We start from the raw sequence: 12805 nt of genomic DNA, 5'->3' as shown, positions 1-12805 counted from the left end.
TAGTGTTGTTCCTTGGAGACCTTCATATTTCAACTGGACATCAATGGACAGTAAAAACGGTAAAGGATGGCCGGGGGGCGGGCGGTGGCAAGACGCAGGTGGAGGTTACTCTCAAGAGAGATTCGACAAGTCTCTCAATAAACAAGACACTGTCAAGGACTGGTTGCTGGTCTCTCACACATACCAGAGTATTTTACCTCCTTTAAGACTTACCCGCACGTATCCTGCGCCACTCTCTGAAACTTTTGAATTTTCGGACCGGATAGGACTGTCAAAGGATGACACGCGACTCAAATCGATATCCTACTCCTTCAAACTATTCAAGAGCTTACAATCTCATCCTTTACTCAGAACTTTGAGTAAACTTGTTCTATATTATTCTATCCCAGCACTGGCTTGCGCCGTTCGCGTTTTAGACTTATCGTTAAAATAGCAAATCAATTATCACTACGACGCCAGGTCTAATTAAATCGACCAATATTTTATTTAATTAACTTCTTTAATAAATATAAAAAAAAATTTATCGATAATAGAAATTTTTTAAATTCGCTTTAGGTAAAAGTCAAAATTACGCGCATTCAAAATGAAAAAATCGGTCTGTCGGTTAACCTTGCGGGCCAGCCCCAAAACTTCCCGCTGTTTTTGAGCTCGTTGAGCTCGAAAACATTATTGTAAATACATTTTCGAGCTCGATAATATTTTTGTATGTCATTGTCTTAAAAAAAACCATTTTTTAGCATTTCTTTCTCCCACGATATCTCGCGAACGAATTAACCGATTTCGATGGTTGAGGCGGCAATCGACGTGTTTTATCAAGTTATAAAGCTGATCAAATTTTGAAATTGATTTATCGAGTCGTTTTTGAGAAATTTCAAAAAAACAAAAAAAAAATTTTTTTTAATTCTTTCGTCAACGGTTTCTCTTGAACGAATGAACCGATTTTGATGGTTGAGGTGGCATTCGACGCGGCTTATAAAGTTTTAGAGCTGATTAGATTTTGGAATCAATCCATCGAGCAAAATAAAAGTTATCCAAATAAAACATTTTTGAAAAAATTTTATTTTTGAAATATCTCCGAACGCACCCTACCGATTAAGCTCAAATTTTAACAGCTCCAAGATATTAATAAGCCGCGTCGAATGACACCTCAAAGATCAAAATCGGTTCATCCGTTCAAGAGTTATGAACATTTACATACATACATACGTACGTACACACATACATACACTCGGACATCATCGTGAAATTAGTCAGGATAGCTTCCTAGAACCTCAAAACGTCAAAATCTGATAGAAATTCGGTTTTTGCAAATCGGACCGAAACCAATAACTTCCCAAATTTTTGAAAATCTTTAATTTTCTTAGCGGGAAGTTAAAAATTAAATTTTTTTCTTAGCGTCCCCATATTAAAATAAAATAAGTAAATAAGAACAGTCAGACGAGACACTTGCTAATAAAATAAGTCTTTTTGTGCAGAGTGTGGTTGTTTAGTTACACACAATGTGTATCGCCTTATTCACCTGAAAACTCTTGTGCTCAATCGTTCATCTCCGGCCTAGTGTGACACATGAAAGAAATTTTTTTCATAATACATGGCGCTCATCGTGAGAATGAGTACCACCGGCTCTAACTCACTGCAGAAGTCACCCATCAATTCTTAAAAGCCCTCTATTTTCAATTTATTTTAAAACATCCTTTAAAAGTATCGAAACACGAGGCTTTTGGCTCGTAGAAAAAATTCCTCCTTATTATATATTTACCGTGGAATGTCTTTTGGGTTTCATTTCATTCATGGACCCTCTTCTCATTTTTTTCATCCACACTAAATTGGGAAATTTGATCGATCCATTTTTATTTATGAGCTACACAAATAAATATGAATCAAGTAGTTTATTTTTATTTACATACATTTTCATTTATTTATTTATTCTTTTTTTTCTAAATAAACTGAATACAAAGTAGATGAATTTTTTAGGGACCACAATACATATTAAAGAGGCTCAATTGTGGGAAAAAATTTCAGTGTATAAAACTGGTCGAGAAAATAATTAATCTTAAGATTTGTTGGAATAACTCGATGTCTAAAAAAAAGTTACAAAGCTCACACTTTCGCTAAGTGTAAGAATAAAGTTCGGACATTTCTGCTGTGGAAAAGACAACTTTTATTACTTTGTTATGAAGTCGTGACGTCTACGACTTCGGCAAACACGCACCAGTTTTCCGATCGAGACACAGAAGTCCCAAAATTTTTCCGTACTTTGTAATGCCACCAAATAAAAGGCATCAAAAGTCGATAGAAAATATTGTAAAAGAATACAGACATAGATTATTTTTTATTCCATACACGGAACCCACCGTTGAAGCAGTAAAAGATTTTAACGAGGCTATTCCTCCAACGTCTTTGTAAATGGAATGAATATCGCAATAAAATATATGCGTCTGTAAGTGCCGCATATATAAATTCGTCGCATCCCCTCGGGGGATAGAGCAGCGACTATTTTGCCCACTGTGCGGTAACTCGGGTTGACATTCTCTCGCACGTCATAAAATCCGCGGGCAATGCGGTCGTTACGCAACGCAAATGCTTTCCGTTAACGTCCAGTTTTAGAGCTTCTCATTTTATTCAGTCATCAGCTGACACACTTATTAATAACATTATCATAAATAATCTTTTTTATTTATGTTGCAGATAACCAGCGGGGATATGGCTGTAGAATGAAACTGAAATCCATCATCCAGCGACGGTGAGTACTTTAAAAATTAATTGTTGCTTTTTTTAATTAAAAAAATAGAGTGTACCCAGTACCCGCGCACCGGGAATGAGTAAATTTAAATGCATCTAATTCATGCAACGGTGCATAATAACCCCTGCAGGCATAGACGCGTTGGTATATCAGGGTGTAGCTCAGTGTGCATGGCCCGCAAGTGCACAAACACAGCTCATATTGAAACGTAACGAAGCCTGGAAGGGGTGGCAAAAAGATGCCACCGTGGAGGCGTGCACCCGGTAAGATTTAATGCGATCTCTCATGCCCTCTTCCTACTCATTCCTATAAACTACTACTACTTTGGTGATATGCCACCAAGAGAAAGTCTCTTCTCCCCTCCGGCCCCTCGTCTTTACTCCTTTCCGCCGGGTACCCAAAAAGCCAACCCCCTTTTCATCCGTGGTTTCCTTTTCACTCCCATCTCACCCCACTTTCCGCGGCCTCACACCCTCGGCGCATCCTTATCCAGAAATGTCACCTCGAGGGCCCAATTAGCGCCAGCACGAGTGTCATCTCGCCGCGCGGTTTCTGCAATCGCGTGTGACTGAAGCTTTCCGCATTAAACCTACCACCTTTACTAGTACCTCGACCCCTTTTCCTTCGTGTGACCTCCACACCTACACCCGCGTTATCATGCCTACATAGATATATAAAACCACGCCAGGCTTATTCGCTCTGAGAATACCGCAATTGTATGCTCAAAAGTATATGCTTATATATATTATATATTATCTATCTGCATATACATTTATTTATTGCAGTGTGCAACGATGCTCCGGCATTTCACTCGCTCTATATTTATTTGTCTGCACTCTCATTATTATCATCATTATCATTATTATCGTCATCACCATCACTTTTCAAAATATATTTGTGTATATATATTTGGCGGTAGTGGTGATGCTGTCTGTGAGTTTGTAAGTTAAGGGCGCAAGTCTTGATTTCATTCTGTACACTGGGCTCCTTATCTCCGTGCTCGCATTATCCAATTTTACGATGATAATTGGGCATTCACCGGCGAAAAAGGGGCGGGTGTATACGCAAGCGGATGCTTGAGTGTCTCAATTGCAGTTTCCACAAGATTCTGAATCTATACAACTTATTCTCTCCGTCTCCTTCATCTCCTATACTTATATATACATATATATTCAAATATAATTGCTCATATACAGTCGCTATCTCATTATAATTAATAATTATCATCATTATAAAGATTTATTCATTATTTGCTCATAATTATATTTATAAATTTTTTACAATTATCAAGACGTCGCGATTCAATTGAACAAATGTAAATTTAATTGTTATTTTTTTTTTTATTTATAATAAAAATAAAATTTTTATTGTTGGTACTTTCTTAGACATGCGCGGAATCGCGACGGTAATCGGAAGAGAGCGCGAGCGGGAAATAGAGAGAGGGAGAGAAAGAGAGAGTCTGGTTGATTATTCATAAAAAGTTGTAGTTCGAGTAGGAAGACTCCAGGGTGGTCGCGTCTCGTCGCCGTGACTGCCGTAGGGTCGGGAGAGCACGCGCGACGAGTGTTTATTTCACTTCCTTTTTATTTGCAATTAGGGGCGTCGGGACGCTTCGCGACGCTACGTCGCCCTTTTGCCTGTTATTTAATTGGGATATGCAATTGAATGACACTTGGCCAATGCTCTCTTTCTTGTTTCCACTGTATGAATATATACATCCACACATATAAATATATAAATGAATGATCCTTCTTGGTGTGCCATAAACTCGGTGGGTTCACTCTAACGATGCCATTGTAAGGCAAATGTACTCTCGACGTGTGGCCAACTTGTCTGCAAGAGATTCTTCATCAGACAGCCTCACACAAATTCATAATTAAATAATCTTTATTTTTTAACTCACTATTTTAGTTATTTATTATAACTAAACTTTTAACGCAGCACATATGACATAGAGTCAGCTTACGACCACAGATAAAAAAAAAATTTTATTATGAAAAATCGCTATCTCTATACGCAGATAATTTTTTAAAAATTTACCCCAGGATTTAAAGTAAACCTGAAGGAATAAAAACTGATTCCTTTTGTTTTATTTTTTATCTAACAATTACTCGAAACCGGCTTTTTCTACCCCATAATTAAACACTATCTAAAACGGAGTAATTATTTAACAGGCCCAGTTTTACTTACAATTAACGAGTAAAATTTATCAGATAATTTTTTCCGTGTGGTCAAAATTATTGGCAATGGAAAATATATAACTCCTATTGGGGCTTTGAGGTAGCAGATAATTTTTAACACGGCAGGAAAAAAAACTCTGCCGCAAAATGGGAGTATAATGTCTATCAAATAACTTGTAGATAAATTTTTAATAGGCTTTCAGTGTATTTTTACCGAGAAAAGAGATTGGTGGTTTATTTTATTATTTGACTGATCAATTTCCAGTGACATATTGAAGATAAAAAAGAAAAGGATTTACAATGTTGGATGATTGACAGACAATTGTCCTTTTTTCCTTTCTTTTGTGAGATGTCTATCCTCAGCGTCTTGTATTATTCAGCCGGCAGATCCATGGATCAACCAACCAGTCCATAATGAAGCTTATAATGTTGTCGAGATATATAATATACTTTGGCCTGCTGAGATTTCTTCACCCCCGAGCTGGCACACAGGCTGTGTGTGTACATCAGTTTCTATATCTCGTTGGTTCTTCGAGCGCAAAAAAGATTTCTTTATATTCCATAAGCATCAAGCGGATGAAATTCGGATGATCCGGGTACGTCGACGTACCATATCCACACTTTTTTCTTAAACTTTATCTCCATCTCTGAGCACACACGTCCGGCGAGGTTACAACCGAGATCTTATCCAAAATTAAAATTACTCAACATAAAATATTAAATTTCCTCCTTGCGTGCGAGCAGAAATCTTTGTCTCCAAAATTAAACGGCATATCACCCCGTATTTTCCCTCCTTCTTTTTCGTCCCTTTCTGTCCTTTTTATTTTTTTTTCTCATGGTTGAAATGCTGTGAGCTCGTTATGTACAGTCGTAGTGTGATTCCTCTCACTTTTATATTTTTCGAGCAAAGCTGGGGCGAGGGCGCCTTACATTTCCGCAATATGGAAGCATCGTGTAATTAGTATGCGTGTCCACACGTTATGCACGCAACGGCACTCACCGTCGTCTCGGTGTTACGACGCGTTACCACCTCGAGGGAGCTGTAGAATATCAAGAGCCAAAAAGGGGTGTCGCAATTCGCACTTATACATTATTTTTACACATACTGTGCACACACATATATAATATTTTTTATTTTACTGAGAAAATAAGTAAATTTCCTTATGGTTCTGCTGTCGCGAAAGAAGCGGGAGTTGTCATCAACAAAGCGATATACTTTTTATATAATAACATATTATTGCAGACGTTGGGTTGACGGATATTTTCCTTAATTTGTTAGTTTTCTTCTTGTGTTTTCGTACCATAAAAATAATTATGAGCACACATGTGTGTGTGTTGCACATCAAACGTGTTAGGTGTAAAAAGTAAAAACAAGATGGACTTTTTTTAATCGCAGAGCTCTTTATTCCAGGGTATAGTGTCGAGAGAAACACTGTACAGGATATTCCCAAGCGCAGTCTGATGTTATTCCTGCTCTTTTCACTGACGAGCTTTCACGTTTTGCTTTGACGTTTTCCCATGTAAATTTCACATATTCCGCATTTTTATGTTACCTTCTCTCCCGGGAAACTGCTGCCGCTGCTGCTGTTACTTTTACTACAGAGAAAGTTATAGAGTATAAAAGAAAGAGTAAAAAAATACGTAGCAGTGTGTGATGCAGAAAAGGTGAAATAAAAAATCCCAAAGCTCAAACACTGTGCGTGTGAATTAATGAAAAATTGCAATTTGTTTGGGCGCGTCGTTGTATATGTTGTTTATATAAAAGAACCGTCAAGTCATCGTGCACCGTCTGGTCTCTGGCTCAAAGTGTTCTAATGCTACCGCGACCACGAGGAAATATTTTTTTTAACTGACGACATCATTTTATTATTCCATCAAAGTCTTTTAGAAAAATACTGACGCTCATGATAATTAAAAGTGTCTTACTGTTTGTGTGAAAAGGAAAAAAATTAATCAAAGTGAATTTCAAACGGGTGTCAAGTAAACGAGGGGCGTACACTATTTTTTTTTTTACTTTTTGGTAGAACAATAAAAAAGCGCACTTGGGAGAGAAAAATCCACCCTGGATTACAATGTGTATCACTCCATTATCAAAATGCGCTGGAGTCTTCCGGGTACGCGGTAAAATCTAAAGAAATAACGACTAGCGTCACCTGGTTCGGGAATTTAAGATAACAGGAGTACGGCGGTGTGAACTCTATTGCACTGCCTCGTCGTAGAGACGGATATTAGACGAGTGCGAGCAAGCGACAAGAGAACGTGTCCCTTGGCAGCATAAAAGTATAAACCAGTGTTTCAATGCCTCACAACCACCCATTCTTCCGTTATTTGTCTTTTATTTTCTTCATGTTTACACTTTTCATGTCTGAGGTGATTCTTTTTCTGAGGTTCAGTCCAAGCTTTTCTCTCCCATTTTCAGTTATAGGCTTCAGCGTCCTCGTCGTGTTCCCCTTGGCGCCTTTTTCCCAGCTCGTAATCCGCCCTAGGATGCTCTCTTTCACCCGGTTCGCTCTTCCATCGTGCAGAGCATCACCGGGTACATGGAACACGCGTTACTTGAACGAGCCCAGTGTGCATCAGGAGGCTTATTATTAGCTGGGGTAGCCTACTCGGGTGAGCGCGCGCTCCAGAAAATACGACAACTGATGCGAACAAGAAAATGGCGGTGACGGTAAAGGAGTTCAGTTTTAGCTACGGATGAAACAATGATGCACATCACACACACGTACACACATACATACATCGACTCAGTCCCTTATTATTCATTGTCATACGTTCAATTCTTTCGCTTGTGTCGTAGCTGATGCATCAACATGACTTTTCCTCTTTTTTTTTCTGTCTTTGCATTCACTGTCTACTCTCTAGTTTTGTTACTCTCATCCTGTTTAGTCTTGTGTTTTTTCTTTTTTTTTTTTTTGCAAAAAAATTTCTATGCTAAATCGATATTTTAATTCAAAATATTATTTTTTACAAAATAGTTAATTTGCGACGACTGAGTCACTCAGAAATTTAGAAAATTTTTTTTTTTCAATTTTTTGGTTTTTGAAAATTTATTATGAATTATGGGGTAAATCGGGTCATTAAAAAAATTCACAAAATTTTTTTTTTTATTTTGAGTAAAACAAAAATATTTAGGGTATCTGACAGTGCGCAAGTCTCGTATATTTTTTAACGAAAACGTCAAGCAGAATTATTCTCAGACCAACTCAAGAAATTTCATAAATTAAAATTATCGCGCAAGTTTGAAATTATATTCGGGTGTAAGATAAAGTAAATAACTAATGCTATGATAATAATTTTGGAGTTACGAGGAGCAGAGAGACCCGCGGGTCCACCGGTTGAAGTTGAGATTAATAATAATAACAGCCGTAAGAAGTAGGACGAGAATAAAATATAACGTTGTAACACTAGTGGCGTCGGCGAAAGGAGTTGTTTCCTACCCCCCTTACCTGGCAACTATGGTACTTGGTTAATGGATACCGCGGGAGTCTTACACGCCAGCAGAGAACCTCGTCGTGGTGGTCGCGCGCGAGAAAACGACGACTTCGCCAAACTTGAACTCGTTAATTACCAGTGCTAGGGCAACTTCTTGCTCTTCGCTCGAATATTTCAAACTATTGTGCTGGTAAAACCCCGCTGGGCTTGGCTAGGCTAAGAACAACCCCTCTGTCGCCTCATCCCACCAACTTGCTCTACTAAGAGTCTGTCGTCCAGAATTTCTGCTCTCTCCTAAACCAGAGTGTCCCAGAAACCCCGGGGTCGAGTCGAGTGACGCTCAGAGTATATATGTAGCCAGCGTATACAATTGGGCTAAGAAGGCGGACTTATGTGCATAAGCTAACAAAACTTACATGAAAAGTTCAGCATCTAAATTTAACTGGGACCATTTTTGAATTATTACATATTTTTTAAACAAAAAATTAATATCTATAGTAGACTGATTCAAAAAAATCGACTAATTTTTTTTTTCTTCATTATATCGAAAATATTGTTGGAAATGACGAAAAAAAAATACGGTGAAAATTTGAGCTCTTAATATTAATATAAACAACTGTCGCATCGCAATTTTCTATTTCCCGTTTAAATAACATGAGAAAATTTATTTTTCAAGCTTTGGAATTTTGTAGCTCTCGGTGGAACCAACACTTTTGAATTTTCAAGACATATTCTTATGGGAAATTTGACGCTCTACAAAAAAGGTCTCTTACAATTTTTCGATATTTTGATTTCTTCAAAAGTAATTCGAAGTTAAAGTTAGATTGACGATAAATTTTCACATTTTTTTAATTTTTTTATGCAACCATCAATTTTATCCGAAATCTTAGAGGACATTTTTTGTAGAGCATTTTATTTCCTACAACTTATCTCAGAGAAAATTTTCGATATTTCTCATAAGTCGTAAGTTATTCGCAATTAACTGAAAATTTAATATAATTAATTTTAAGCAACAAAATTTACATTATTTAAGAAAATTTTCAATTAATTGCAAATAACATACGACCTAAGTGTAATCTATAGGATAGGGAAGCGAAATATTTTTTCTTAATTTATTTATCATCAATTTGTTAATTTCAATTATTTTTTAAAGTGTCCAGTTTACCCCACATATGAAATTTAATGTACGGAATACTTTTGTGAAAAAGTATAAAATATTCTCATCCATCGAAATTTTTTAGAGGACTCTTGTCACCCCTATGAATGCTAATTTTTTCCGTAAAATAAATTCATGAATATTTTCTCCCAAATTGCCATCATTTTTAAAAAATGTCGAACACTTTTACGATCGTTTAAAATACCCACAAGTCTCGTGAGTCTTTTCCTCCATTAAAACTGGCATAAGATTTAAAATCGCACTCTAACGTCAACCCCTTTTTAGGTTGATAGCAAGTCCTTTGCCAACAGCCACCACCAGAGTACCATCCTAGTCATTCGAGGATGAGTGTATTTATGCATTCAAATCACTGATGTGCTCATACAACGGGGTGTTTGTTGGCTCTTCTTACATACACAATACCAACCATTTATTTCTAGATTATATTAGCATACGAATGTTTGACATACTCTCATCAGCAATTGCCAGCATTAAACAAATAAATTAACAGCCATTATTTATACAGATATTTACGCCTTATATAACCGAGTTTTCAACCTTATCGATTTTTATTTGACCGCTAATATATCTTAATGACAGAGCTCATACAATAGAATTATAAAACACAAATACACCAAATTTACACATCACATTCATACGTCCTTATATATTTATATATATAATCGTACTCATAGCCAGTAAACAAACTGTCTGAAACACTCGGGAACATTCCATTTGGTTGGAGAAAAACCCTGGTCCTCTCAGCAGCATTATCTTGATATCTATATATATATATATTTAAGTGCAGACGCGAACACAAGACTTGGCGGCCATATCCTTGAGCCTACAACTACCCTCTGAAAAGTAACCCCCGCTTCCATATTTTCAGATTTCTCTTTCTCTGTTTCTGTTTCAGTCTCACTTGCTTTTAGAAGCTTCTTCAACAAAACCCATCGCCATCGCCTTTACTCAGTTATGGCGTCATGGAGCTCTGCTCAGTACCACGCAGCACAACCACCCCTCGAAACTCCTGAAAGTCCTCATTTCGCGGCTGCTGTCAGATGCAGCCTTAGGCGGGTCATCAGATAGTGCCCCGGATAATACCGGATAATACCGCCATGGTAGTTCCTTCGTCGCACACTAACCGTCGGTCGTTTATATATAGTATATATATATATATATATATATATATATATATATATATATATATATATATAGTACCACAGTTTAGTTGAGACGGTCGTTATAAGGGACGATGATACGTTAGTGGTTACCGTCCTCCGGGTTTAGAACCAGGTGCTGCTCGGGTCATTCCGCCCTCGACATAAACGTTCAACTTGTCCTTCTTTCAATACAATCCAATCCAATTAAAACTTTAACACTATACATTTCACACTGACTGTGAACAAAACAAATCTCGTTGGTGTGCATCACACCCTAATTTCGGTACATCTGATTTATTTTTAGTAAAATAGCTGAGTGAGCTTTTCAGCATACTGTTGATCGGTTCGCCTGTACCTCTGTCGAGGAAGACGCAGAAAAAAAAGTAAAAAAAAAAATAAAATGAAAAGAGGAAAGACAGCTTATTCTATATAGCTCTCATCTCTTCTCTGGCTTTCACCTCTTTTTTGTCCCAGCTCCGCACGACGATATCGATGATCACTAGCTCCTTCTCAGGGGCTCTCACCGTCTCTTCCTTCACCGTCGTCCCACGGTATAGACCTACTTGCTCTAGAGCTTCGTCTATCCGGCGACGATTCTAAGTCCCTCGTTCTCCCTTCCGTTGTCGAGGCATTGAGAGTGACGTCGAGGGCGCATTGTCAGGGCTTCCAAGCAGCAGTTGAGAATACAGCTCCGTCGCCCACCTTCAGAGCAATATCCATTCGGCTCTACTTCGACAGCCTATTCCTCTCTGTCACTACATATCACTTTCTTCATCTACTTACGATTATTTTCATTCTATTGTTCATACTCCGACCAATATCATCATCATTTCTTCTCTCCTCGTCCAATCAAAAGAACCAATAATACCCAATAATCAATGATAAATAAATACGCAGTCACATTAACAGCGGGATAGTAATTTAAAAAAAAAAATAAATAATAATGAACGAAAACGAAAAATTGAAACAAGACAACGGAAATATGCGAGGCGCATATGTGGCGGGTTATTTTCAGAGTTAATCATTGATTCCATGAGCATCAGCGGTAGCAATTATTACGCCAGTGATTCTTATGCTCTTTTGATTCATCGATAATTCGACGCAACTGTCAAAAGCCACATTGTATCATTGTCACTGTAAAATATCAGCAGCAGCATCACGTCTATCTGTATATGTGCCCACGTCTCATTTGTTTGCAGCCATCATACCGTACATTTTTTGATTCCAATTACCAATTGTCATCATCGCGGTCTCGCTATACTATATAAACTAACAATAACAGATATGAGATTATTATCGGAGAATAATCGTAACGATCCCGGTGTGTATGTCATGGTTGTATATGTATAACAATATCCAGATTGTTCCCCTGGGTAATAATTTAACACGTACGAAAGCTCCTCGTTAACGAGCAATATTGAGTTGAACGTATATATATATATATATATCTATTAGACTGATTCAAAAAAATCGACTAATTTTTTTTTTCTTCATTATATCGAAAATATTGTTGGAAATGACGTAAAAAAAATACTGTGAAAGTTTGAGCTCTTAATATTAATATTAACAACTGCCGCATCGTAATTTTCTATTTCCCGTTTAAATAACATGGGAAAATTTATTTTTCAAGTTTTGGAATTTTGTAGCTCTCGGTGGGACCAATACTTTCGAATGTTCAAGACATATTCTTATGGGGAATTTGACGCTCTACAAGAAAGGTCTCTTATAATTTTTCGATATTTTTATTTCTTCAAAAGTAATTCGAAGTTAAAATTAGATTGACGATAAGTTTCTACATTTTTTATATTTTTTGAGTCAACCATCAACTTTATCCGAAAATTTCAGAGGACACTTTTTGTAGAGCATTTTATTTCTTATAACTTATCTCGGAGAAAATTTTCGATATTTCTCATAAGTCGTAAGTTATTCGCAATTAACTAAAAATTCAATATAATTAATTTTGAGCAACAAAAGTTAGATTATTTAAGAAAATTTTTAGTTAATTGCAAATAACATACGATTTAAGTGAAATATCGAAAATTTTCTTTGAGATAAGTTGTAGGAAATAAAATGGTCTACAAAAAATGTCCTCTAAAATTTTCGGATAAAGTTGATGGTTGAGTCAAAA

The 12805-nt window shown here is 36.9% G+C and overlaps 1 protein-coding gene across 4 annotated transcripts in view; it reads left to right on the top strand.

Annotated features, from left to right (window-relative positions):
- Positions 1–12805, top strand: part of LOC130671830 (transcription factor Sox-2-like) — a 193229-nt gene that overhangs the window by 37599 nt on the left and 142825 nt on the right. For all 4 annotated transcript variants that reach the window (XR_008990587.1, XR_008990589.1, XR_008990588.1 and 1 more), the window contains one exon: positions 2689–2743. The gene's annotated coding sequence lies outside the window, so the exon portion shown is untranslated. The remainder of the gene's footprint in view (positions 1–2688; positions 2744–12805) is intronic.

The sequence above is a fragment of the Microplitis mediator genome, chromosome 7 (assembly GCF_029852145.1).
Source record: "Microplitis mediator isolate UGA2020A chromosome 7, iyMicMedi2.1, whole genome shotgun sequence".
Taxonomy (NCBI): domain Eukaryota; kingdom Metazoa; phylum Arthropoda; class Insecta; order Hymenoptera; family Braconidae; genus Microplitis; species Microplitis mediator.
Note: the sequence above shows the minus strand (reverse complement) of the source record. Positions and strands in the feature narration are given on the sequence as shown.